This window comes from Lissotriton helveticus, chromosome 8 (genome assembly GCF_964261635.1).
Source record: "Lissotriton helveticus chromosome 8, aLisHel1.1, whole genome shotgun sequence".
Lineage (NCBI taxonomy): Eukaryota > Metazoa > Chordata > Amphibia > Caudata > Salamandridae > Lissotriton > Lissotriton helveticus.
In genome coordinates, this window is record NC_136069.1 from 126662095 (window position 1) to 126689986 (window position 27892).

The window sequence follows — 27892 nt, forward strand, 5'->3', positions numbered from 1 at the left end:
TAAAGTGGCTTTACGTAGCCTTGTAAACATGCTGTGGCACAATGCTCAACCAGAACCTCAAACAAGTGATGTCATACCATTGCAAGTGTGCCTCTCGGGCCTCATAAATAAGACCCTTGGATAGTAGAAGTACTCCCACAATTTATCCTTGGCAAGGGATGGCATGGACCTCCTACCATTGCAGGTAGGAGAACCCAGGAGACCACCACCACCACCCCTGACATGCATCGCTCACCTGAATTACTGCTCTGTTCCCTTTGTGTGACAACTGGAAATGATCCCCTCTAAGTGCTGACCTAGGTAGACCGGAACTTCAGCAAAAAGAGGCTGGAGACCAAGAACCGCAGTAAGCCAGTGACTCTCCGGAGCTGTCTGTAACATGGAAGAAGGAGAGATACACACTAGTCAGCATTAAAATACGTTATCTTTCATCTGAGGAGTCACATCCGTGGGCTGCACGGACTACATATCGGATGACCATGACGCAGGGTTGCCCACGTCACTGGGGGAGTGTTCAGGGCAAGTGTTGGGACCCTGTCTCCGAGTGCAATCGTGCATCGTCGCTGCTGCATGTAGCTCATTCCGCCTCTCTTATATGACTGCAGATTGGGGGTGGCTTGTAGTTGAGGCTGGGTCGCATGCTCCTCCTATGGCTCCCACAAAGACTGGTTCCGCACATGACAGGTTGTTGCATAGATCAATAAACAAAGAGAGGCACTGTAGGGCTTTACATAGAGGTCCAGCATAAATGCCCTGTCAAGTACTACTACCTAAAGGTATGCAGTTCCACTATTCTTAGTGCTAATGAGACAAAGGTCAGGGAGCCCTTAATTTTGAGGTCTTGGTTCCGACAGCGGGGAGGCGGACTATCCAAGTGTGGGGGCCTTCCGTTGCACTGGTGATTGTGTTGTAACCATTTACCACTTACAGTCACACCCTAGTGCCACTGTGAGACGAAATTGGGGGCTATTGACAAATGAGCTTGCTCTCCATCAGCTGACACTGAGTCATGCGATTTGCAAGGGGGTACAAGTGACAACATTGCCCTTTCTTTCTTGTTCTTCTCACTGTCTTGCCTTCCACGCTTTTAGGGCACTATGGTCCAGGTGTCTTGATATTCTGCCGGACACCGAATGAAGAGATACTTTCACTATATATAGGTGACAGTCATATCGACCCACACTATTGGTGGGGTTTTAATGAGTGATTCATTGATACCCTTGTGTGATACCTTTTTAAATACAGTCTTCTGTTTTTAGCTAGTTAACTTACCTGTTTTTTCATTGGTGATTAATTAGCACTCACAGTAATATCACGTGCCACTGATATTGCAACGCACATCATATGTTCATGAGCAGAGTAGGATTGGTAGAGAGAGGTGAGGACATATTGTGACCTTAATACCATTGAGACAGTTGTGACTCTATTCTGTATCCCCTTCTCTTAGGTCACTTCGTGACACTGCGGGAAACCTTGCTTGTAGTGCTAATAGGTGTTAGGTAGAACTCACCCCACCACTTTGTGAAGATAGATTCACTTACTAGGTCCTGAAGATTTGAAACGGATCAAACTAACCAGCAGGCATGAAACATGTTGATCTTTAGAGTCAACATTGGATTAAACCCAGATCTGTTGACTGGGTGTGAGTGTTTGATTGGTTCAGATGCTCCGTCCATCACCACCCCCTTTTGTACGACCTTTAGAGTTGAGCATAGCTTAACTGAACCATCACATCAGAAAGCTTCCACTCTTCTTGTTTGTAATTAGGTGGATAGCCAGCCTGAAAAAAAGTCGCATTTAGGCTATCCTACCGATTGCAGTCACCTTTCCACTACATCTACACCTTCTAGACCCCTCAAACCCACTGCACCATTCGGTTAGTTAAAAAGACACGTGCTGAAAGAAAAGGGCCATTTGCAACCGAGATCTCCGCTAAAGAGCCCCTTTATGGGTGCCCGTTGGGCATTGCAACGCCGGCGAGGAGCAAGTCCATATGATAAAGCATGACACCTAGCTGGCTCGGTGTGTGAGGACACTAGTTCCAGCAGGACGGATTCCTGCCCTCTCTCTTCAAGTCACCTGATTTGCACACACAAACAGGTGTTCCCTGACCTTTGTCTCATTGGCACTAAGAATAGAGGAACTACATATCTTTAGGTAGTAGTAGGTTGTTGGACAGACCCTTCACTCCCTATCCTCACTCCTTGCGACCAGTAGATTCCAGCTAGGTCCAGACCTGTACAGCGGCGTAAAACAATCGCGTGTTACCACTGGAGACCACTTGCAGCCTTAGTGGAATTTCAAAAGCCTGGGTACAGCAGTCGCCACCAAGTCCTCTGGGGAGCCTCCCATAGCAGGGGATAAAACAGGGCCCCCTTAGGCATGAAGTTGGACCGCTCCTGCCTCACAAGTCTGGCGCAGCTTCAGGGCCTCACCCTCCACATCGCCTGGGCAACGCCACATCCTCCGGCCTGTGGTGCAGAGAGGCGCGGCCCAACTTTTAGACATTTGCTAAACAGCAGGGGGACATTTTGGGGGAAAGTTTTCAAAGGTACTCATGTATGAGTACATGAAGAAATATTTTCTGCTATACTACCTCACATATTCATAAATTATTGTATGCATTGTCGTCAGACTAGTTGTAGTATTTAATTGCTGCTATCAGAAAGGTATGGTCCCCAAAGGTGACCATTCTTGCTCTGGGGAAACTATTAACAAGAAAAGACTAGCAGGCCATAAAGAACATGTAGGTCACAAGAGGATGAATTTGGAGAACTGAAAGTACAGTGATTTCTGTTCAGCGACTTTGTAGAAGATATTTAAGACTCTGATGGGTAGGAGCCAGTGAAAGGAAAGAGCACTGGAATATTATGTGTTCTTCTTGCTGAGCCTCTGACTATGAGAGCACCTACATTTTGCACTAGCTGTAAGAAATAAAGACATTTCTCTTGGGATTCATGGTAGAAGGAATTTGCAAAACCCTCTCTTGAAAGGTTGTCAAGTTAGAATAAGACAACTAACTCAGTGCACATTGTGGGAACCTTGGTTGATGCTCAGAAAGTAGGCTGTTTTCCTCTGCAAAATTTTGGCTTTGAGATATGGCCAATTTTCCATAATTTTACTCATAGGGGAAGGAATGAGATAGGGCCTAATTTTCTTCAAATGTACAACATAAGGGAGGTTTTCTTTAAAAAAGCCTTCACTACTGCAGATTTTAAAATCAGTTAAACATCTCTGACTTAGAGAACTGTTAAATATAGTGGATGGTTTCTTTACAGTCCAATACAAGAGACTTTAATAGGCTAGCAAAGCACAGGTCTTTATGGGATCCATATATATATATATCTATATATTTACTGAATATAATAGTCAGGTGAATGTCAGTGACAACATTCCCATTTTGAACTAAAAAAAAACACAGAAATTCACTGGTTATATATAGTTCTATAAAGTTATAGTTACCATATCTAACTATAAATTGAGCCCCTGCCACACACTGATTGTAACCTCACATATTACATCACTCATGACATGTTCTATGACATCATTTATCACATCACAGATTGTCATGTAGTTCCTACTAATCAATAGGATCTGTGCATTGTATGGACAACATAAACTAGGGGCTTGGTGTCAAGACTGGTTCCAGACACCCCCACAGAATATGTTGGTCTGTAGACCAGCTAGCTCACAGTGCCATTGTAAGCCCCCCTAAACTACCAGGGAGCAACCAGTTTCTTGCAACCACTGAACATGACAACGCTGAACACTCAGGGATTGTGGAAACAGCACAGAATCTTTCGCTCAGTCACTCATGCTCACTTATTCTCTGAGAAATATACAGAAAATACACAGTGGGACAGTTTCAATAATATTTATTGAACCAAAGTTATTCTTGCATAAAATATGTGTTCCAGCATGATTAGAAGCCAGAAGCAAACAAAGGAGATTACAAGCACCAAAATGAGTGGACAGTAGATACATTTCTACCATGGTCCTGAAGCAATGAATATATGAAGGCATATATGCCATATGTCAATCTAACACACTTCTAACACACTACTCTGAGTGTACCTAGAGTGTGTATGGTTGTAGAGCCAAGAATACCTCCAAGGGACAATCCAACACTGCCTGATAGGAGAGAGTGAAGAAACCCATCTTGGTCTCGATTTGTACACCCCTCACAAAAGGTCAGACGGTGCATGGTCATTTCTCAGCATGCAGGGACCTTCAGTGTCAGTAGAAGTGCCTCATCTACCAAACTTTCAGGATGGGATAATAAAAAGCAGCCTTTGCGATGTGCATGCTAGGTTAATGATGTTATGAATATGTGGCTAGTGCTGTTGCCTTGTTGATGAAGATACAACGACTTTTGTACAAGTGCTTATAGAGGCCTAGTACATGATGTTTAAGGCTTCTTGATAATGTTGTGCAAAGCTGGATGTGTAAACAAAGTAATTTCAGAGAAACTAAACATTGTCATCCATGCAAATGTATGCAAAAGTTCAATGCTGAAATGTTATTTTCTAGGACAATGTAAGGAATAAGTTACCTCGCTACATGGGTCTAACCCGGGAATAAAATGTGATGACATCTCAAATTACATGAATGATAACATCACTGATGACATCACTCATGACATCATCCAATAAGTGCGTTAGGTTGTTTTAGATTAGTAGTTTTTGCCTACCTACTCCACTTTTCTGACCTAATTTGTACTGGTATTTGGACTCTATGCACTTTGCCACTGCTAACCAACCCTATAAGTGCTTCTGCTTTCTCCCCTAAACATAGTAACATTGGTTCCTCCCCATTTGGCATACTTAATTTACTTATAAATCCACAGTAAGGTGTACCCAGGGCCTGTAAATCAAATGCTACTATTGGGCCTGCCAACCCCTCAAGTAGACCTTTAACCATTTCTCAGGCATGCCACTGCAGAGCATGTCAGCCTCACAAAGTAAACCTCTTGACCGGCACCAACCTTACCTTTTTATACATAAAGGTCCCCCCTAAGGTAGGCCCTGGACAACACAGAGTGCAGGGTGTTCTGTTTTTAAAAGGCAGGATGTGTACTTTTAAGGTTTACTTGTCCTGGTAATGAAAAACTCTCAAAGTATTTTTTCATTACTGCAAGGCCTATCTCTCCCATTTGATAACATTGTTATTACCTTATTACATTTTATAATTGTAATCTCCAATTGGAGAGAGGTAAAACACTCAATTCTGGTATCTCTGGAATTCTAATTTAAAATCCTAACTTATGGTGAAGTTGGATTTTAAATTACAGTTCTAAAAATGCTACTTTTAGAAAGTTTACATTTTCCCGTTTAGCTATTTTGTGCCTGCTGCATGTCTCTGATCAATTTCTGGCGTGGGTGACTGTTGGGCTTTGTGTATTCCTCCGATACAGACTCATACAATCTGATCTTAGATGTGACTTGATGGGCCATCCTGGCAAAATGGGAGGGAGAAGCTGGACCCAGACTCACACCTGAATAGGCTATGTCCTGTCCACACACAAATGACTGTATATCCTTCTGCAGTCAGTCTGGACCCAAGGCAGGAAGGGTAGGACGTCTGTGCACTTCAAAGGTCTGTCTTTGACGTCTGCCCCACTTCAAAGGTCCAGCTGGGTATAAGTATTGGACCTCTGACATCACCACTTCAGTACACTTCTGGATATGTGAAGACTCTGCCAGGAAGATGAATGGCTGTGTTTCTGAAAGGACTCCCACTCAGCTGGACTGCTATTTTGCCATACTCTTGCCTTTCTGTGGTGACCTGCTGCTCTATTTTCTGAGTGATTGGATTGGACCTGCATCACTTGAACACAGAGTGACTCCAAGGGCTAGCTGACTAGCTCCCTGATCCCAAGTCTCAGGGACATAAAAACTTCCAACCACTCTGCTTCTGCACCTAAACCCTGTCATCTGTGAGTCTGTCTACCCTGCCAAGTGGTGCTGCTCCAGTCCTGGACCCTTGGAAGTGGGCCTAAGGTGCTTCTCCAGTGAAACAAACACATCTTCTGTTGAGCAGCGTATCTACAAGTAGAATCAACGCATTGCCGCTGTAGCAAGGATTGACCCATCACAAAAGACTTGCATTACCGTGGCATCGTTCATCAACTTTGGAACTAACACTGCGTGGTGCTATTCCCAGTGCAAGCTCGTCGGAACCAGATACATAATTTCCACTGTACCTCAAATCCTTGACACCGCCCTTTGTATTGCAAGCCCAGTTGCCAGTATTTCGATGCCAACACACCTGGACCTCGCACTGCAACCTCATTGCATTTCGTGACCGACACTTTGCCTCTGTTGCACAGAGCATCTTTGATGCTGACCCATCCAAGCACTCCGCAAGCCGGATTAAGGCACCTTTGATTCGGTGGCCATAACAGGGTCCATGTAGCCAGCCCGCGCTTATTTGCAGTAAGCCTTAACTTTGGAATTTAGTCTGGTGCGACCAGATGTCCCCAATGGATCACTGATATCGAATACAAAAATATAGACTTACCAAAATATCGATGCCAAAATAAGAATGCAAAAATATCGAATTCCTATCTACAAACAGGTAAGTACAAAAATATCGAATCAAACATATTGTAAAAAATATAGTTAGTCTAAATATCTATTTTTTTAAATGTCTTAAAAGTAATGTAAAATTAATGAAATAATACATACAATTAACTAAGACATACTTAAAAATACTTAAATAACCTTAAATTTATTAAAAAAAATCATTTAAGTTATAAAACAATATACAATTTTATTTTTTAATACATATATATATATATATATATATATATATATATATATATATATATATATATATATATATATATATAATTACCTACTGGCGGTCGCCAGTAGGTATATATAGTTAGGATTTTTTCTCTATGGGATTTTTGAAAATTCTATGTCTAATAACTTTGGCGTCTGTGGACGGAATTGGCTGAAATTTTCAGGAAAATGGAACATTTTGTTTCTGAGCAGCCACTGAAAATTTGGGGGGGGTTCGTCAAGGGGGGGCCGAGAAAAAAGGGGGGTCCCAAAACGCGTTTTTCCCATGTTCATTTCCATAGGGCGGTTGCCCTCACTTTTAGCCCGAACGGCTGAATGGATTTGCACGAAACTTGGCAAAATTGTAGGGACTGGTAGCCTGATGTGCCTTTGCTAGGTCTCAATATATGTGCTCCAGTGGATTTTGAGAAATTAACGTTCAAAAAAATATATATATCTGTAAGCGCGCTCCGGGCAGCGCCCCGGTTCGCGTACCTGACGCGTAATGGAACTTCGCGAAGCGAAGTTGATTGGCTCTCCAGTGTCTGTCAACATTCTAAACAGTCCGGAGCGGCCGCCATCTTGTCTCTCGGTAGGATCGAGAGACAAGAGGAGGCCAAAACAAAGGGGGAAATGACCATAAGGGGGCATAGTAGATCCTCCCTGACCCCCTAGGTTTGATGTGGAGGCTTTAAAAGGGCCCCGCGGGGCAAAAAAATAAATAAAAAAATGTGGGTTTTTTTTGCGTGGGGAGCGCCCGGTACGCGCACCGGGAAGCGGTCCGGGGAGCGTACTATAAGGAAAAAAGAATGATAGACTATGATATTTTGAAATATTGTATGTTAATTGATTGTTCTTTTTGTTGTTTTTTTTTATTTGTTTTATTTAAGTAGCAGTATTAATGATTATTAAATATAAATGTATTTTTGGAATTGTGCACAGTATACTATAAGTATGAATTTACATTATAATCAATTTGGTACTAGTTTATGAATTACATATAAAAATGATTAAAGACTCAAACAATTTTTTAATATTAAATATAATTTTATTTTTCGGATTGTTTTTCAAAATTTAATAGAACGTCTAACAATTGACTGTCCGATATGTCCTCTTGTTGAGTGAACATAACTTCCCACATTTGACCGTCATCATAATGAAGTAAATAATCCACAGATTCTACACATTGTAGAAGTTCATGGTCTCGTGATTCATCCATGAATTCCAAGTCAATGGGTTCAATTATTTCCTCATTGTTCATGTCTAGGACAATTTCATAGGAAACGTTCTGTTCTCCTTGCATTTTTCGTGTTGAAATTTGAATAAAAAATAAATATATCAGTAGAGATAGGGCACTGTTGGGTTTAAGTTCAGACAGGTACTTTTGAGGCATGAAGTAGTACTATTAAAAAGTGCCTGTGAAAAAGCCTATGTAAATTCATAATTATACCACAGAAACCTAAATCAATCCATAATTATAATAAACAAGCCTTTCTCAATGTCTAACTCTTACAGAGGGATAGTTTATAACTATCTGAAAATGTTTTCAAATTTATAAAATAATATCTTACCTTTTAAAAACAAGTTTAAGTTGTGAGTGAAAATGATCTTGCAATGTAGTTCAGGAAGTAATAGTCAAAATGGCTGTGTTTTTCTCTCTTTTTTTTAATATATAGTCAGGTATATAACAATCAAATGTCAGGTAAAAAAAGTAGAAAATGAAAGTAACATTTTAATTGGTTGTCAATTCCAACACTTCAGATGTGTTTTGTGAAGTAATTTACCTCAGGGTATTTAGAGGGGTCTACAGGCTAAATGGCTAAATGGTATTCCAACCAAATTTGTGAAAATGGTAGGGATTGGTATGTAGTATGAGTTAATCTATATTTGGTGACATTTTCTCCAGGGTTTTTTCTGTAAATTACTTTCCCACCTTTTTTAATGGAGCGCTTCCCGGTGAGAACCCCGGTACGCGAACCGGCAGCGTTACGGGAGTCCACCATTTTGTGTTTTGGTCGAATTAAGATACAAGATGGAGGGCAAATAATGTTCAGAATGGGTAGAAGGGGGCACGGTAGACGTATCCTGACCCCCTAGGTTTTCTGAGGGTGGCTGAGGAGGCCCATATGTGCGAAAAAAAACCCATTTTTTTTCAAATTTTCGCACGGTTAACGTCCGGTGCGCGTACCGGGGAGCGTACTTTGGTGAAAATTAGTGAAAAAAGTTAGAGTAAAATAATAATTGTGAGTGATCAGATGTAGGGTAGCTCTGAAAAGAGCTTTTGGGTCCTGTGGCTGATGTAGGTACCTACAAGTAGGTACCAATGCACAGTCTTAAATTGAGGATGAAAATTCTGTTCCCCTCATCTGAGAAGTGAACTCCATCTGCTCTGTAGATATCTTGCATGTAGTAACGCAAGTTATTGTTGTACATGGAGCCCATTCCATGGTCTCTGATGTAAGCTGAAACAGACTTATTTACATGCTTCCTCGATTTCTCAATTTGTAGACAAAATTGGTTCGACCACCTCCATTTCTGTCTTTGGCATATATTTGAATATACCAAGGCAGTTTGAGGAAAAAGTGCCATCAATTTCTCAAAGGTGTCCTTTAAAAGCATTTCCAGACCTACCCCAGTCAAAGTGCCAAAATCATTACCTCCACAGTGCACAATTAACAGGTCAGGTTTTGGCAAATGCAAAAAAGTTTTCACCAATGGTATCAATTGGTGACATTTTAATCCTCGGTAGGCAATCCACTTGATTTCCACATTTTGTAAATTGAGGTTAGGTAAATTTCTATCAGCATACCTTTGAGCCCAGTAGATGTAACTATGTCCAACAATCCAGACAGAAAACATGGTGAGAGGAGGTTCTGCTGCAGTCAGATGAAGTGTGGCAATGAAATGGCAGTTGAAAAAATAAGAGTTTAAAATGAAAAAAACTGTGGAGTTTCTGTGTTAATGAAGTAGTAGCAGTGATTGGTGGATTTTGATTGCTGAAAACAGAAAGTTAGGGTGCATGGATGAGTTCTTTGAAAGATGTAATTTGAATGGTCAAGAAAAAATCATTTTATTAAAGATTGCACTGGATATGCAGGTGTACTGAGAGTTCAGAGTTCAATTGAAACATTGTTGTGCGAACTTGCAAACATCAGAGGTCTTTCAGGAGGTGGTTGCTATGCAAAAAAGGCAGAAAGGGCAGAGGGGGGAAGGGTGTTGATTTGAAAAAAGTGAGGGAAGAGTTTTGATTGGGTGACATGAGAGATATGTGTGATGAATTACAGCATTTCTGTGCTTTGTATGGCTGCAGCCTCTGGAGTGCATACCTTTTGCTCTGCTAAAGACAAATTGGTGTGTTTCTGAGACTGTTTTGAAACTCATAAAGTATTTGCTAAGGTGAGAAAAGATTCATTTAATTTAGATAGAGAATAGTATGGTTTAGGGAGAAAATTATGAAGAAAGTTGTGTATTTAAAATGTTGCTTTGTGTCAAGTGTTTTACAAATAGATTTTGTTTCTTTGTGTTACATAGCCATGTTAAAAGTGACGCAAAAATAGTGCAAGGGTCTTACAAAAATGCTTTCATATGTCTTAGGGTATTTTAACTCACTTCCCCATGAATGTATGATTATAATTTGTTTACAAGATGTGTTTAAAAACGTTTTTTGAAATCAATTAGGTTTCTTGATATGTACTGCTAGAGTTTCATAGGTTGCTTGGGGCATATTTTCAAGGCTTTTGAGTTCCTTTGATGTAATTTTTCCCATTTTAATTTAAGACCTTTCCCCGTGGTGCAAGGTCCTTGTAAATATGCCCCCATCTGTGCTTGGCAAATTTAGATTTTAATTCTTTGACTAACATAGCCATGTTAAAAGTGACTCAAAAATGTTGCAAGGGCCTTAAAAAAACGCTTTCATGTGTCTTAGGCCATTTTACGTCATTTCCCCTTGAATGTAGGTATATAATTGATTTAGATGATGTGTTTAAAAACGATTTTTGAAAACAATTAGGTTTCTTGATATGTATTGCTAGAGCTTCATAGGTTGCTTGGGGCATATTTATAAGGCCTTTGAGTCTCTCTGATGTTATTTTTCCCATTTTAATTTAAGACCTTTCCCTGTGGTGCAAGGTCCTTGTAAATACGCCCCCATCTGTGCTTGGCAAATTTAGATCTTGATTATTTGACTTACATAGCCATGTTAAAAGTGATCCAAAAATGGAGCAAGGGCTTAAAAAAAATGCTTTCATGTGTCTTAGGGCATTTTAAGTCACTTCCCGATGAATGTAGGTATATAATTGATTTAGATGATGTGTTTTAAAACGTTTTTTGACATCAATTAAGTTTCTGGATATGTAGTGCTAGAGTTTCATAGGTTGCTTGGGGCATATTTATAAGGCATTTGAGTCTCTCTGATGTTATTTTTCCCATTTTAATTTAAGACCTTTCCCCGTGGTGCAAGTTCCTTGTAAATATGCCCCCATCTGTGCTTGGCAAATTTAGATTTTAATTCTTTGACTAACATAGCCATGTTAAAAGCGACCCAAAAATGGTGCCAGGGCCTTAAAAAAACGCTTTCATGTGTCTTAGGCCATTTTAAGTCATTTCCCCTTGAATGTATGTATATAATTGATTTAGATGATGTGTTTAAAAACGATTTTTGAAATCAATTAGGTTTCTTGATATGTAGTGCTAGAGTTTCATAGGTTGCTTGGGGTATATTTAAAAGGCATTTGAGTCCCTTTGATGTTATTTTTCCCATTTTAATTAAAGACATTTCCCCGTGGTGGAAGGTCCTTGTAAATACACCCCCATGTGTGCTTGGCAAATTTTAGATTTTGATTATTTGACTTACATAGCCATGTTCCATACAGTTCTCACCTTCTGCGTAGCCTTTGATATGCTAGACTCCATCTGCACTATGAGATACCTAAGCAGAGGAAACACAGGTGATGTGATTGTGAAATGAGGAAAAGAAACTCCACATTTTTCAATTACATCACCTGTGTTTCCTAAGTTTACGAATGACATTGTGCAGATGAGGTTTAGGCCTGTCCACGGACACAGAAGAGGTCTGGCCTTTGTTCAAGAGTGAAGTGGACATGACTTACTTCATTAGTTGGCCTTCACATGTATTATCTCCTCTGTACTCTTCAACAAGCGTAAATTTCATCTGCAACCCTGAGTAGGCCTCACCTTAAACAAACCTCTGGATAGGCCACACCTTATCGTCATCCTGAATCAATCATTTAAAATGTTAGGGACAGATTTATGATAGGTGTATGCCTCTTTTGCGTCACTGTGCGTCACTTTTGTGACGCAGCGGCGGTGCAAAAGATTTGCTATGTGGCGACATATTTACAATTGATGCATCTAGGCAGATGTGTCATGCTGTAAAGTCCTGTGCCACATGAAACCGATGCAGCAGTGATGCAAAAGATGCACCATGTTGCAAGACAGGCCTCACTTCATCTCCAACAAGATAAGAAGCTGAATCTTCTGTAAATGTCAAAATTGTTGTATACACTGCTGAACTTCTGTGTACTCTTTGATATGCTAGACTCCATCTGCACTATGAGATACCTAAGCAAAGGAAACACAGGTGATGTGATTGTGGAGAGGGGTTGGCCTAACGGCTAAGGCGCTCGACCTCGGACCTGGGGAACTCGGTTCGAGTCTCGGTAATGACGCCAAAAACCCCCTGTGATTCTGGGCAAATCACTTAATCTCCCCGTGCCTAAAATGAATGTGTGTCCATCCTCATGTAACGTAACTGGTGCTATGTAAGCGCTCTGATAACTGATTCGGTTCAAGTTTGCGCTATATAAAACTCTGCAAAAAAAATCAAAAATAAATAAAAATTGTGAAATGAGGAAAAGAAACTCCACATTTTTCAATTACATCACCTGTGTTTCCTAAGTTTACGAATGACATTGTGCAGATGAGGTTTAGGTCTGTCCACGGACACAGAAGAGGTCTGGCCTTTGTTCAAGAGTGAAGTGGACATGACTTATTTCATTGGTAGGCCTTCACATGTATTATCTCCTCTGTACTCTTCAACAAGTGTAAATTTCATCTGCAACCCTGAGTAGGCCTCACCTTAAACAAACCTCTGGATAGGCCACACCTTATCGTCATCCTGAATCAATCATTTAAAATGTTAGGGACAGATTTATGATAGGTGTATGCCTCTTTTGCGTCACTGTGCGTCACTTTTGTGACGCAGCGGCGGTGCAAAAGATTTGCTATGTGGCGACATATTTACAACTTGATGCATCTAGGCAGATGTGTCATGCTGTAAAGTCCCGTGCCACATGAAACCGATGCAGCAGTGATGCAAAAGATGCACCATGTTGCAAGACAGGCCTCACTTCATCTCCAACAAGATAAGAAGCTGAATCTTCTGTAAATGTCAAAATTGTTGTATACACTGCTGAACTTCTGTGTACTCTTTGATATGCTAGACTCCATCTGCACTATGAGATACCTAAGCAAAGGAAACACAGGTGATGTGATTGTGAAATGAGGAAAAGAAACTCCACATTTTTCAATTACATCACCTGTGTTTCCTAAGTTTACGAATGACATTGTGCAGATGAGGTTTAGGCCTGTCCACGGACACAGAAGAGGTCTGGCCTTTGTTCAAGAGTGAAGTGGACATGACTTATTTCATTGGTAGGCCTTCACATGTATTATCTCCTCTGTACTCTTCAACAAGCGTAAATTTCATCTGCAACCCTGAGTAGGCCTCACCTTAAACAAACCTCTGGATAGGCCACACCTTATCGTCATCCTGAATCAATCATTTAAAATGTTAGGGACAGATTTATGATAGGTGTATGCCTCTTTTGCGTCACTGTGCGTCACTTTTGTGACGCAGCGGCGGTGCAAAAGATTTGCTATGTGGCGACATATTTACAACTTGATGCATCTAGGCAGATGTGTCAAGCTGTAAAGTCCCGTGCCACATGAAACCGATGCAGCAGTGATGCAAAAGATGCACCATGTTGCAAGACAGGCCTCACTTCATCTCCAACAAGATAAGAAGCTGAATCTTCTGTAAATGTCAAAATTGTTGTATACACTGCTGAACTCCTGTGTACTCTTTGATATGCTAGACTCCATCTGCACTATGAGATACCTAAGCAAAGGAAACACAGCTGATGTGATTGTGAAATGAGGAAAAGAAACTCCACATTTTTCAATTACATCACCTGTGTTTTCTAACTTTACGAATGACATTGTGCAGATGAGCTTTAGGCCTGTCCAAGGACACAGAAGAGGTCTGGCCTTTGTTCTAGAGTGAAGTGGACATGAATCACTTCATTGGTAGGCCTGGACATGTATTATCTCCTCTGTATTCTTCAACAAGCCTAAATTTCATCTGCAACCCTGAGTAGGCCTCACCTCAAACAAACCTCTGGATAGGCCACACCTTATCGTCATCCTGAATCAATCATTTAAAATGTTAGGGACAGATTTATGATAGGTGTATGCCTCTTTTGCGCCGCTGTGCGTCACTTTTGTGACGCAGCGGTGGTGCAAAAGATTTGCTATGTGGCGACATATTTACAACTAGATGCATCTAGGCAGATGTGTCATGCTGTAAAGTCCTGTGCCACATGAAACCTGCGTCAGTTTTCATATAAGTGTTTTGTTGCAGGGTATGCATTTATTTGCATGAAAGCCCTGTAAAACTAACACAGTGAAATTTAGAAGATTTCACTGAGTCAGCTTTATAGCATTGCTGAATCAAATCCTTACGCCTATTTGAAACAGGCATAAGGAGTGATGCACCATGCAATGTGAGGCTTCCTCCTGTGCATTGCAGTAGATATGTCGCGCTTACGACGTGATTCCTGCAATGTGCTGCTTTTGCAGCACAGATGCGTGACGCATCTGTGCTGTTTTTGCTCAATGGTACTCCACATTGTAAATGCGGTACCATGGGTGGCAGAGCAGCGGTGCACATTAACTGGTGCATCCGTGGGGATGCGCCAGTTAACATAAATCTGCCCCTTTACATTTAAGTATGAGCAGGGGACACAGAGTCGGTGAGGCTTATCCAAGGTTAAGAAGAGATGAGTCCTGTTCACTGAAAACTTGGACATAGGCCTCACCTCCTCAGCATCGCTGGACATGGCTAAATAATAGCTGCAAAATTGTTACTCTTGTTAAACAATTTTACTATTATAATCTCTGAGATTTGTCTCTTACTCTGCAACATCTCATTGTTGTTCTCTTTCTTTAAAGATAACGACAACATCCACCATGAGTTATAATGAGCAATCAGTTGATCTCGACCTTATCATTGAACTTGTAATTGAAACGTCAGTGGAAGTAGATCCCTTGGATGATTTAAATCCTGAGGATGATGAAGAACATGATGAGGATGCCGATTTGTCAGAATTGTATGACATAGGGTGGGAAGCTGACCTGCTTGAGCCTATGGAACTATAAACATTTATTTTTAAAATTTAACAGAAATAAAAAGTAAAAATGTAAACAGTTTCATTTAAAATTAAACACAACTTCAAAAACAGGTTATGTGTAGTGTCTTTAATGAACTAGTAAAATATGCTCATAAAATTAGATCAGATTCACATATAAAACAGCACAGGTAAAATGTAGAAGCATTCCATTTCTTTGCTACTATTTGTGATTTCTAAATTTGCCAATGCACTAAAAATTATTCTATGTAAAAAAAAAAAGTAGTGTGTTAAATTTTTGATGACTGTTATTGATTTACTGTTTGCTAATAGTGGTTAATAACATTTTTTATTATATTTTACCACAGATTCAACTGCAGATCATTTCAAAATTAAAGAATGCCTTCGAAGGACAGAAGGCGAAAGGCTACCAAACATCAAAGACAGCAGCTTAAAAAATTATTGCAGCAGACCTCTACAATAAAAACTTGTCAAGTCACCAAGAAAGGTCCGGGTAAGATAAAGAAATCATTCATAAGAAACATTTGTAGAAAAAAAAGTAGTACTACAGAAAATGTTTTAGTCCAGAAAAAGAGAAGCAATTTAAACGGAAAGGTAAGGCCAATCAAAAATGTTACTGCTAGAGCAGGAGATAACTCTGTGCATGGTAGTAGAAGGAAAAATCAGTTTAGGGACATTCGTAGACAAATGTTCCGCAACAGGATAATTGGCAATTTGTTAAAAAATTATTAAGAAAGGTCAGCAGAAAGTGGTTTTTTATAAGAGAAAAAAAAATTGAGAAAGTTATTGATCAGGCACTTGAAATTAAGCGAAAGTTATTTATTTTGATAATCAATAGAATTAGGAAGCTAAACAAGGCAATTTATGATTTCAAAACAAATAGTAGATGGAAGAGAACAGTTAATCGTAGTAATTTTTGTAAAGTTTTTTCAGGAGAATGGATGCATAGTTCAAGTTGTGAGGCATTTTTTAATGAGGAGAGTTATTTCCAGGATAATGATTTGGTGCATGCAGTTGACACCAGTGGTCGAGCTTATGAGGTGAAAGATGGTTGTCCAGTTGAAAAAGAAAAACTTGTGACAACAGAGGCAGAAGAGGTGTTAGGTAATGAGGTTTTAGGAAGACGTCCTAAGGGACCTGTGTACACCTGGAAGTGTAGTAGTATTTGCAGTGTGCGACAGGATTCCATCAATTTGCTTTGTGATTTTGTACGGACATTTAATAAGAAAAGTTTGAAGCAGAAAATGAAGTTGTTGCAAGAATTAGATCCTTGCAGAGTGAGAGAAGTGACAGGTTTGCATGGTCATTCACTGGCTTGTCTTTCCAGGAGAGTATGCCAGAGTGTTTTTCATCATTTCAGGATGCTAGCAGTGCATCATAATAAAGTGAGGAAATTAGTTAGAATGTTGTATTATGCTAAGAATCCAGCAGGTATGCTTAAACAATTATGCACTGCTCTTTTGCATGGTTCTGAAATAGATGTAAAGAATATTTGTGAAGAAGTTGAGTTTTGTTACTTAGATAATTTTCAGAAGGAAATTGCCACATTTCAGGTGAAATCAAGTGAGAGGCCAAATTTCACTTGTGTGTGTTGTCGATGCACTTATTATAAGAATCAGACTAAGTTAGTGGATTTATATGCAAAAAGTGAAAGGGAAAATAATAGTGAATGGAAGGATTTCGCAACATACTTGATGGTAAAAAATTGTTTTGATTTGGGATTGGATCAACGTGTGTGTACTTATTGTTGTAACAAATTAAATCAAAACCGGATGCCTGCTAGAGCAGTTCATAATAATCTGGAATTGGTTGAGATTCCTTCTGAGTTGAAGGATTTAAATACTTATGAATCTATTTTGATTCAAAGTATCCATCCCTTTCAGGCTATTGTAAGAATGGAGCCAAAGACAGGGAAATTGCCTCCATCAGATTTACAGAGAGGATTAAAGGGAAGAGTTGTTTATTTGCCTCTAGATTTGAAGAAAAACATTAATACAATTGGAGTAGAAAAAGTGGAAGAGGAACCTCTGGTTATCTTAGTTAATGGGGTTCCGACAAAGAGTAAGAAAATATGGCAAGATTTAGTGGATGTTAGGAAAGTCAAAAAGGCAACATTGTATTTGAAAAAAAACAATAAGTACTATAAGAATGTATATGTTGCAGAAGAGGAAGTAAGTGAAGAAGAGGATAGCAATTTGTGTGCTGGTCAAATTGAGAAAGTAGAACCCTCTAAAAGTGAAGAAATATATGAACATTATAGTGTTCATCCTTTGCATTCCAAGGAAGTCATGGGGAATGCTATTGAGTTGTTTCAAATGAAACAAGCCAAAGGGAGTCCCATTAGTGTTTGGGAGGAAAGTTTGGAAGCTCGGTGTTTCCCACAGCTATTTCCAACAGGTCAAGGAGGAAGATATGATGAGCGACCTCATCAAATTCCTGCTTCTGAATACCGGACTTTACGATTGTATGCAGAAGATCCTAGGTTTCGACAATGCATTCCCTATTTGTTTCATCTCCTGTTTGAAAGCGATCTGTCTGGACCGTCATATGCAGTGAACCACATCTTGAAAAGTGGTATACAGATGCAAAACATCTCGGCAAGTGACTTTATGGATAAAGTCAATGTGCAAGACAGTATTTTGATTCTCACCTGATTAATCTCATGGCGTGTCAGCATGGTACTAATGATTATTGGTACCGTCGTCATGGTGATTTAAAATGTATGCTGAGGAACTTAGGAACTCCCACATGGTTCCTCACTCTCAGCTGTGCCGAGTATGGCTGGGAAGACTTACTTGAATTTCTACGAGAGGCAAATGGAAACATTGAAAATATCGAATTCAAGACACCCGGAGAACTGTGCTCTTTGGATCCAGTGAATGTATGCAGGTACTTCAATCATAGATTTGAAGCTATGATGTCTTTCATCATGAACAAGAGAAATCCACCTCTTGGAGAGGTGTTGGATTTCTTCTGGAGAAAGGAGTACCAAGCAAGAGGTGCTCCTCATATACATATGCTGCTGTGGATCAAGGATTCACCTAAATTTGGAACAGATCCAGAAGACTTAGTGATGAGTTTCATAGAACAGTATTCTACATGTGCTGTTCCAAACGCAAAGGAGGACAAAAGCCTAAGAGAACAAGTTCTACGCTTCCAAAGCCATCGTTGCGGAAAGTACTGTCGTCGTAAATTCAGAAACAAGGACAAGTATTACACCAAATGTCGTTTCGCCTTTCCACGACCGGTGATTTCTAAAGGAAGAGTGAACAGTTTGATGTCTTCGCTGCGACATAATGTGATGAAGAAATCACCTAAAAACACATACAATTTGAAAAGGAACGAAGAGTCCAAGTACATCAACGACTACAACCCAGTGATTTTGTCCATGTGGAATGCTAACATGGATATACAGTTTGTGGCTGATAACTGTATGGCTGTGGCTCGGTATGTGACATCTTACATCACCAAAAAAGAAAAGACAGAATTGAAGGATATGTGGGAGGACATTTCCCATGAAAAGAGCCTCAGCAAGAAGTTGTACAGTTTCAGTCTGAAGATGTTGTCACATCGAGAAATCGGAGCTTACGAATGTTCTGACCGGTTGTCTTCAGCAAGTCTCTATGCCAAATCCAGGAGTATCATTTGGGCGAGTCTTGGTCTTGCTGCAACGCGTAATCGAGTTCTAAAACCTGTGCGGGAAATTGAGTATTTGGCGGAAAAGGGGCCGAACAGTACCGATATTTTGAAGACCAACATGTTGGATACATATTATCCAAATCGAAGCAGTCACCTCGAGAATGTTTGTCTGTATGAGGTTCTACAAAATTACATATTCAAGAGGAACATCAAAGAAGATATTGATAAAGGAGTGTATGCTGTAATTGGAAGTGAGGGATGTCTGGTCAAGCAAAGAAAATGCCACTTAGTAAACCATCGAAAATTGAGTGGCGAATCTCCTGAAAAAAAGGAGTTTTTCTATTTAGCACTTTTGCAACTTTTTAAGCCTTGGCGTGCAGAAGAGGAACTGCTTGGAGATTTCCTCTGTTACGAAGACTCTTTCACTGCCGCAAAGGAGACCATAGAATGTCCTGTTTTTCCCAAATATCTAGAAATGTTGAATGCGGAAATCGAGCAGGAAGCAACGATTGCAGCCGAGATTGCCAGAGACAGTTCTCAGGACAGTCAGAGTTCTGTTTCATTGAGTCAGGATCCACTAGGAGGACCTGTTATCGAAAATGAAGCTGCCACTGCCATGAATGAAGTGGCACATGCTCAGGAGGATGCGGTTAACTTAGAAGACTTGGAAAGACAACTCAACGTTGAGCAGAGGAAAATATATGACGAAGTTACCAACCAAATTGATCATGGATTAAGTCATGAGAAGAAAGAGTGCTCATGTACGTCGTTGAAGCCTGTCCGACTGTACGTGAGTGGAGAAGCGGGAACTGGAAAAAGTTTCCTCATTAAAGCAATTTCATGTTATTTGCAGGAAAGGACTGAGTCATCGCTGTCTTGTGTTGTCACCGCTCCAACTGGACTGGCAGCACATAACATTAAAGGTATTACTTTGCATCGTCTACTGATGCTGCCAGTGGAGCATGATAACAAATTACAATACCACAAGTTATCTGGAGATGCTTGTTGTGAAGTTTCAAGAGTCTTGAAGAAAATGAAACTTCTTATCATTGACGAAGTAAGCATGGTTTCCAATGTCATGCTTGCCTTTGTGCATTTGAGAATGCAAGAAGTTCTTAAAACAGAGTATGATGTGTTATTTGGTGGCAAACACATCATTGTTTTCGGAGATCTTCTGCAGCTGACACCAGTGAAAGGACAACCTGTGTTCAAAATGCTCACGCATGAAGATACCAGGAAGTGCCTAGGGAGCATTGGCAACGTCACTATATGGTTAAACTTCAATTATGCTGAACTGCATGAAAATATGCGTCAGTCGAAGGATGAAGATTACAAGAATATTCTACAAGATGTTAGAATTGGAAAAGTGACCGAGCATGGGAAAGAAGCTTTACATGCACGATTACTGTCAAATTTATATCCAGAACAAGACGTTGTGCCTGAGAATATTTTTCTGAAAATTACTGAGAAGAAATCTGGAATATGTTTGATGCCAACTCTTGCAGAATGTGCCATCTTCAACAACAAAATGTTGCATTTAGAAAACCAAGAGATTGTGAAACTGGAAGCTATTGACAGAGTAGAGCATATGGGATCAACAATTATTTTGTCTGAGAATTTGAAATCAAAATTGGATTCATTAGAAAAGAGTATATCTAAAACTGCGGGTTTTGAAAAGACTCTGAATGTGTGCTTAAATTGCCGTATCATTTTAAGAAGGAATGTACATGTTGAAAGAGGTCTGGTAAATGGATCAATGGGTAATGTTGTTGATTTTGTGAAATACAGAAATAGGGATGAAATTGAATTTTTAAAAATTAAATTTAATGGCATTGAGGAAGTACAGCTAATTGGTCGTTGCTCTGCTAGGTTTTTGCTTGTGAAAGACTTATATGTTCGCCGTAAGCAGTTTCCTGTTTGCTTGGCATATGCGGTGACAATCCATAAATCGCAAGGTTTAAGTGTAGACAGTGCATTGGTGAATATTGGCAGTTCTGTGTTCAAGGAGGGTATGGCATATGTGGCATTGTCACGAGTTAGAACTTTATCGGGATTGTACTTGATTGAGTGTGATGTCACAAACATTTGTGCGGATCTAGATTGTGTTAAGGAATACAATAGGTTAAGAAGAGAGTATGCGCCACATTTGCCTCAATATCCTTTGTTTGAGAAACGTGTGGTAGGCCGGAAACGAAGAAATGTGGCCAATACTAGGGAGGTTGTAGCAAAAAGACGAAAAGTCGATGAACCTGAAATTATAAGCAGAAAGAAAAAGGATTCTGTTGAAGATGTTGTTGGTTTTCAATTTGAAAACAGTTCTGGTGTCAACTGCTATGCTAATGTAGTGGTTAATGTTTTGTTTTCTCTAGAAAATGTAAAAGAAGAGATTGTGGTCAATTCGGATCAAAGATTTAGCAGTTTGTTAAATTCTGTGTTAGAGAAATGTAGCACTGATAGAACAAAAATAGAAAGTGTGTCTGAAATTCGAAATCTGTTAGACAGATGTTCAGGTCAAACACAATTCTCTCAAAATATTCAGCAAGATTGTCAGGAGTTTTTAATGTATATGCTTGATGTATTGCATGCTGAAGGTGTAGATGTAGATCACCTGTTTGGGCTTTCTTATCAATGGCAGCATGACTGCGAGAACTGTAGGGTATCAAGTACTACTAGTGTAGAAAGATTTATATATTTAACTTTGCCAGACAGTAAATCAGTGTCCTTTAATAAGCTAGTAAAAGCAGCTGATCACAACATGGAGTGTAGCCAATGTAAATCTGAAATGATGTCAACATTATTTATACGAACATATGGCCAGTATGTCATTTTAATGTTCCAACGATGTAGGCCTGATGGAACAAAATTTACAACTTTAATTAAAAATGTTGTGGCTTCGCAGTTGTCAATATCAGGAAGGACTTTTGTAACTGCAGCAATTATATATCATGACGGTCCTTCAATAACATCAGGACATTACACAGCTTATTTAAAGTCTAGAAATGGCTGGTCATTCTGCAACGATTCTGTTTTAACTTTCCCAAAAAAATTGCCTTTTGAACTTAAAAATTCTTACCTGGTGTTTTTAAAACCAAAATTTTAGAGAAGGAATCTCGGGATTTGCTCTGAGGAATTTCAAGAGGTTCTAATGGCTCCTACACGATTTGGCCTTGAGGATAAGTGTAGTACAGAGTCAAAAGTTATTTTTGAGTTTAAAATAGTTCCTGGAAAAAAAGAAGATTTTCTTACAGAAAGTGGTGGGCACAGATTAGTTGAAGGACAACAGAGTATTTCCCAAAGCAAACGGTGTTCTTACCATAACACTTGACGTCATGGAAAAATAACTGCACTTTGAATGAGTTCAGAAAAACTGTTTCTTTTTATAAGCTAATTCAAGCAGCCAATCAAAACATGGAGTAGAGGTAATGTAAGTCTGCAATGCTGTCTAGATTATTTGTCCAAACTTTTGATTATAATGTCATTTTAAAAATCCAACTATATAAACCTGATGAAAGTAAGTCTTCAACTTTAATTACAAATGTTGTGGCTACACAGTCGTTGATTTTAGGAAGAACATTTGTAACTGCAGCTATTATATGGTATGATGGTCATTTGACAAGATCCGCTTATTACACAGCTTATTGAAAATGTAAAAAAATTTGCTGTTTCGGAAATTATTCCCATTTGACTACGATACAATGTTGCCTTTTTACTTAAAAATATTCTTACTTTCTGTTTTCAGAAAAGAGAATTTAGGGTAGGTAACTGGCGTATAATGATTGTAGGGGTTGATATAATTGTATCTACTGTTTTATATTGCTTTGTGATTAAAAGTGATGTAGAGAATTAAATAATTGTAGTAGTCATAGAGGTAGTGTAAGTCTGCTTCATAGTAAGCAGTATCAGTGTCATAGGAAATGTAGAACATGAGTGAGCAAGAAGGGTAAGATATTACTAGTCCAGGATTGTGAAAGTGATCTTGAACGTTTTCTTTCTGAAAGTTGCGGAAATACAAAATGACGGGATTTGCTTACAAGAATTCCAAGAGTTATAAATGGCTCTTACATGATTTGGCCTTGTGGAAACGTGTGGTAGAGAGCGAGAAGTCATTTATTGTATGTAACATATTTTTCAAAACGATGGAGGTTTTCTTTCAGAAAGTGGCGGGCTGAAAATAAAAACAGCACAACAGAGTGTAAGCTGTTCATAGGACATCCTTCGACGTCATGGAAAGTAAGTTACTTTTGAGGAGTTCTGATTTCTGATTGGTTATGTTATATGGGTTTTTTAAACACAATCATTTTGATTGTTTTTTTTTCCCCGCTGTTATATGATGAATACCTTCAAGTCACTGTTTTTAGTGAAATTTGATACATTCTGAGAACAGCAAAAATAAACCATTAAAATGTATAATTAATTCTGTACTTTTTGTATTTATGATGTACATTTAGAACTGTGTAGGAGGTATGGAGAAGCTGAGGCTTCTGTAAGTGTCAAAGTTATTGCATACAGTGCTCACATTCTACGTAGTCTTTCATATGATAGACTACATTTCCAAAATGAGATACCTAAGCAAAGGAAACACAGGTGATGTGATTGTGGAATGAGCAAAAAAATTGCACGTTTTTCAATTATATTACCTGTGTTTCCTAACATTACACATCACATTGTGTAGATGAGGTTTAGGCCTGTTCCAGGAGACAGAGGAGGTCTGACATTTGTTCAAGAGTGCAGTGGACATGACTCACTTCGTTGGTAGGCCTGCACATGTATTATCTCCTCTACACTCTTCAACAAGCCTAAATTTCATCTGCAACCCTGAGTAGGACTTACCTGAAACAAATCTGTGGATAGGTTACACCTTATCAGCATCTAGAAACAATCATTTAAAATGTTAAGGGCAGTTTTATGAAGGCTGTGTGCCTCTTTTGCGCCGCTGTTCCGTCACTTTTGTGTAAAAGATGCACCATGTTGCAAGATAGGCCTCAGTTCATTTCCAGCAAGATACCGTCAGTTTAAAATGTATATAATTAGGACTGTGTAGGGGGCATGGAGAAGCTGAGGCTTCAGTAAGTGTCAAAGTTGTTGCATGCAGTGCGTACTCTTTCATATGCTGGACTACATCTGCACAATGAGATACCTAACCAAAGGAAACACAAGTGATGTGATTGTGAAATGAGCAAAAGAAATTGCACGTTTTTCAAATACATTACCTGTGTTTCCTAACATTTCGAATCGCATTGTGCAGATGAAGTTTAGGCCTGTCCAGGGAAACAGAAGAGGTCTGAACTTTATTGGTAGGCCTGCACATGTATTATCTCCTCTGTACTCTTCAACAAGCCTAAATTTCATCTGCAACCCTGAGTAGGCCTCACCTGAAACCAACGTCTGGATAGGACACACCTTATTGCCATCCTGAAACAATCATTTAAAATGTTAGGAACAGTTTTATGATGATTGTGCACCTCTTTTGCGCTGCCATTGCGTCACTTTTGTGAGACAACAGCAGTGCAAAAGATGCACCATGTTCCAAGATAGGCCTCACTTCATCTGCATCAAGATACTGTTAGTTTAAAATGTATATCTTTAGGACTGTGTAGGGGGCCTGGAGAAGCAGAGGCTTCTGTAAGTGTCAAAGTTGTTGAACAACTGTTTGTCCTTCAATCTTCTCCCTTGTCTTTTCTAATTTTTAAATACATGTTTTAATATTTTTCAAATGTTTATTCTCTCTTTCACAGATTGAAAGTATAAAAATAACAAGTGACTAAGTTAACGACAATTATAAGGTAAATGTTTTGTACTCTTTTCATTACATTTCTATCACATTTCACTACTATTAGTTCCACTGCTTCATTTCTTTAACCCTCACTTTCCTGCCTTTGCTACTTCCCTCATTCCTTTCTCTATTACTTACTTACTCTACTCCTTCCACTCCTTTTCTCAGTCCCTCTCTTCTCATAGTTCCTCACTCTTGTTCACTCACTCCGTCTCTATTACTCTTAGTGACTCTGACTGATCACTCTTTCACTACTTGTTCATTATGCTTTCTCTGTGTAGTTGAAGCACACTAAGGGGCATATTATGAACATAGCCAATAAAATTATTGCTGTTTTTATCGGCAGAAAACTGCTGCAAAAGCGGTTTTAGCGGCAGTTTTCTGCCGCAAAAGCGGCTTTAGCGACACATTTCTGCCGATAAAAGCTGCAAAACTTTTATTGCCTATGTTGATAATATGCCCCTATGTTATTTACATTTCTTTGCTGTTTCAATTATTCCTTTTCTGTTACTTCTTCTTTTCTGCTTTCTGTTTTTTCTCTCTGTTATTCCACATGTTTTAATCTTATTTTGAACATTCGCTCATATTCTCTAAGAAACTCTTCTTTGTTATTCTTCTACTCTCCTTTTTTTCTTTCACTTCCTTATCTATTTTGTTTTTCACAATTATACCCTCTTCCATCTTTTCTTCGGTAAATAGATCTATTAAACAGTATCTCTGGTTTAGTCCCTATAGCTGTCTTTCTTTTAACATTACTCTCTGTTTACTTCCCTTATACTTACTCTTCTTCTTTTAAAAAAAAAAATTTGGTTCGCTCCCGGTTCGCGTACCGGGGAGCGAACCGGGAAGCGAACCAAAAGAAATAGAGGTTGCCAGAGTGCTAAACATTCTAGCAATTTTTTTATAAAGGGGAGGTAGTTCTGAAAAGAACTTTTTTTTAATGTTTTTGTTGTTTTATATATTTTTTTTATTTTTCTGAACATTTTTTTTTTTTTTTTTTTTTTTTGAACAATTTTATGTTTTTTTGGTTTTTTTGGGGGGAAACAACGAAAAACAGGCATCAGAAAGGGCTCAACAGGAGCAAAAAAAAAATTTTTTTTTTGGGGCGTTTTGAGCATTTGTGGTTTTCATATGCTCTGTTTATCAAATGAATACTCATATTCAATCAATCAATCAAAGCATTTATATAGCGTGCTACTCACCCGGAGGGTCTCAAGGCGCTGGGGGGAGGGGGTCCGCTACTGCTCGAACAGCCAGGTCTTGAGCTGCTTCCTGAAGGCGAGGTGGTCCTGGGTCAGGCGGAGGTGGGTCGGAAGGGAGTTCCAAGTCTTGGCGGCCAGGTGGGAGAAGGACCTTCCTCCTGTGGTGGATCTTCGGATGCGGGGGACGGCGGCGAGGGCGTGGTTGGTCGATCGAAGCTGGCGTTTGGGAACGTAGTAGTTGAGGCGGCTGTTGAGGTATCCTGGGCCTTGGTTGTGTAGGGCTTTGTGTGCGTGGGTGAGGAGCCGGAAGGTGATTCTTTTGTTGACCGGGAGCCAGTGCAGGTCTCTCAGGTGTCCGGAGATGTGGCTGCGGCGGGGGATGTCCAGGATGAGTCGTGCTGAGGTGTTGTGGATCCGCTGGAGTCTCTTCTGGAGTTTGGCGGTGGTTCCGGCGTAGAGGGAGTTGCCGTAGTCCAGACGGCTGGTGACGAGGGCCTGGGTGACCGTCTTCCTGGTCTCGGTGGGGATCCATTGGAAGATCTTACGTAGCATGCGCAGGATGTTGAAGCACGACGAGGAGACGGCGTTGACTTGTCTGGTCATGGAGAGGGAGGAGTCCAGGATGAAGCCCAGGTTGCGTGCGTGGTCTGTGGGTTTGGGTGCGCTGCCCAGGGCGGGGGGCCACCAGGAGTCGTCCCAGGCGGATGGTAAAGATTGGCACATGAGAGTAGGTTAACACAATAAAGACACACTATCTTCATGTGCACAAAATTTTCTTGAATGTTTGGCACTGTTTCCCGTGCCTCTGGCCCCGACAGAGTTACCTGTGCCGATGTCCTGGCCACAGGAGTTGGTGGGTTGTCTTGGAGGTCACGCATCTCTGCCATGCTGTAATTCAGTGGATGCCACCTCTGCATATGACGGTGCATAGTATAGTTGCCGAAACTATACTTTTTATCTGTGCCTCTAGATAAATCTTCTTTGCATATGAGGCATGTCACATAGCGAGCATTCACTTTTTTTTGTCCTTGAGGAAAAGAAAAAAACTGCCAAATAAAACTATTTTTGCGGTGAGATATCCGGGGCTCCTCACGTAAAAACTGTCTTGGCTGTACTTCCTCTTCCTCTTCTTCGTCCTCTTCCTCCTCTGTGTTGGGAAGGAACTGTGGAGGTGGTCCTCTCTTCCTTGGTGGTGGTGGTGGTGGTGGGGGTGCACCAGCTGCAGCTACTACTGAAGCCATTTTCTACTCAGCAAAATAGGTCTTCCTTTCACAAAGTTGAAAGTCAGAGTGAGAAAAAAGGTGGGGGCTTTCATCATTTTGGAAAAAAATAGTTCTAAACCAATGAAAAGTGTTATTTTTAGGTCACATGACCTAGCCTTACATCATTAGGAAACCAAAAGTGAAATGAACCAATGAAATGTTTTATTAACAAGTCACATGACCTGTTACGCTTATGTTACGCGCTGCGGGCCACGCCCCGGATCGCTTCCGGGGAGCTGCGCTTCGCGCCTCGGTTCGCGCTCCGGAGCACTTCCGGGTGCGCTAACGCGGCGCGTCATAAGACGCATTACGCGGCAACGCGATACGTCACGCTTACGCGACGCGCCCCGGATCGATTCCGGGGAGCTGCGCTTCGCGCTTCGGTTCGCGTACCGGAGCACTTCCGGGTGCGCTAACACGGCGCGTCATAAGACGCATTACGCGACAACGCGATACGTCGCGCTTCCGCGACGCGTCACGATGTTGATTTCTAACGCGGCAGTTGCGCAAACGGAACGTTTACCGGTTCGCGTACCGAGTCGCGGCACCAAATTGAGCTAACGGGAAGCTACCCGGTTCGCGAACCGGGAGCGAACCAAAACATAATAATAATTTTTTTTTTTATTAATAAACATATAAAATATATTTTTTGATTTAAAGAAGAATACATTTTACAGCTTTATATATTAGCTTTTAAAAAAACAATGAAATTCACTGAAAAAACCATAGGTTATAGACCATATATAGTTAGGAATTAGCATTTACAAAACCTTGAAAATTCACT